The sequence below is a fragment of the Aplysia californica genome, unplaced genomic scaffold (genome assembly GCF_000002075.1).
Source record: "Aplysia californica isolate F4 #8 unplaced genomic scaffold, AplCal3.0 scaffold00911, whole genome shotgun sequence".
NCBI lineage: Eukaryota > Metazoa > Mollusca > Gastropoda > Aplysiida > Aplysiidae > Aplysia > Aplysia californica.
The window spans coordinates 235,819-237,976 of NW_004798181.1; positions in this window are offsets into that span (position 1 = coordinate 235,819).

Below are 2,158 nucleotides of genomic sequence, written 5' to 3' on the forward strand. Positions count from 1 at the left end.
ACCCTGCTTGACACTGTGGCATCAGACCTGAACCCTGCTTGACACTGTGACATCAGACCTGAACCCTGCTTGACACTGTGACATCAGACCTGAACCCTGCTTGACACTGTGGCATCAGACCTGAACCCTGCTTGACACTGTGACATCAGACCTGAACCCTGCTTGACACTGTGGCATCAGACCTGAACCCTGCTTGACACTGTGGCATCAGACCTGAACCCTGCTTGACACTGTGGCATCAGACCTGAACCCTGCTTGACACTGTGGCATCAGACCTGAACCCTGCTTGACACTGTGGCATCAGACCTGAACCCTGCTTGACACTGTGGCATCAGACCTGAACCCTGCTTGACACTGTGATATCAGACCTGAACCCTGCTTGACACTGTGGCATCAGACCTGAACCCTGCTTGACACTGTGGCATCAGACCTGAACCCTGCTTGACACTGTGGCATCAGACCTGAACCCTGCTTGACACTGTGACATCAGACCTGAACCCTGCTTGACACTGTGACATCAGACCTGAACCCTGCTTGACACTGTGATATCAGACCTGAACCCTGCTTGACACTGTGATATCAGACCTGAAGACTCAAGCCACCAATAAAGACGAGAATTGAGGATTCTTTCAGAGAGTTTGCCAATACAGGACGTAAGTGATATTGGGCGGTAGTTTCCAATACAGGACGTAAGTGATATTGGGCGGTAGTTTCCAATACAGGACGTGAGTGATATTGGGCGGTAGTTTCCAATACAGGACGTGAGTGATATTGGGCGGTAGTTTCCAATACAGGACGTAAGTGATATTGGGCGGTAGTTTCCAATACAGGACGTGAGTGATATTGGACGGTAGTTTCCAATACAGGACGTGAGTGATATTGGACGGTAGTTTCCAATACAGGACGTGAGTGATATTGGGCGGTAGTTTCCAATACAGGACGTGAGTGATATTGGGCGGTAGTTTCCAATACAGGACGTAAGTGATATTGGGCGGTAGTTTCCAATACAGGACGTAAGTGATATTGGGCGGTAGTTTCCAATACAGGACGTGAGTGATATTGGGCGGTAGTTTCCAATACAGGACGTGAGTGATATTGGACGGTAGTTTCCAATACAGGACGTAAGTGATATTGGACGGTAGTTTCCAATACAGGACGTAAGTGATATTGGGCGGTAGTTTTTAGGGTCCTTGGCCTTCTTTCCTCTCTTTAAGAGTGGGTTTATAGTAGCTAGTGTCCATGCTTTAGGCAGTCATTGGCCTTCTTTCCTCTCTTTAAGAGTGGGTTTACAGTAGCTAGTTTCCATGCTTTAGGCAGTCATTGGCCTTCTTTCCTCTCTTTAAGAGTGGGTTTATAGTAGCTAGTTTCCATGCTTTAGGCAGTCATTGGCCTTCTTTCCTCTCTGTAAGAGTGGGTTTATAGTAGCTAGTTTCCATGCTTTAGGCAGACTTCCCTCAGTCCATGTTCTGTTGTAGAGCTTAACAAGTAGCAATTTGACTTTTTCACCAAGGTTTTGTAGCATCTCATTGTGGACTTTATCAGGACCTGGGCTTTTTTGCTTCTTTAGTTTCTGGATTGCAGTCCAACTCTCGCTTAGTTAAGAAGTCTTGGAAGATACTCGGTGTCATCAAATCTCTCTCTTTTCCTTTCAGAACACTCAGTAGACCCCTGTCCAGGTCATTTCTTTTGCTGCTTTAGTTAATGGAGGCAAAATGTTTATTGAAGGGTTCAGCCACTCAGCCTGTGTAAGTAATGTAGGAGACAACTATTGACCACACAGTCTGTGTAAGTAATGTAGGAGACAACTATTGACCACTCAGCCTGTGTAAGTAATGTAGGAGACAACTATTGACCACACAGCCTGTGTAAGTAATGTAGGAGACAACTATTGACCACTCAGCCTGTGTAATGTAGGAGACAACTATTGACCACACAGTCTGTGTAATGTAGGAGACAACTATTGACCACACAGCCTGTGTAAGTAATGTAGGAGACAACTATTGACCACACAGTCTGTGTAAGTAATGTAGGAGACAACTATTGACCACACAGCCTGTGTAATGTAGGAGACAACTATTGACCACACAGCCTGTGTAAGTAATGTAGGAGACAACTATTGACCACACAGTCTGTGTAAGTAATGTAGGAGACAACTATT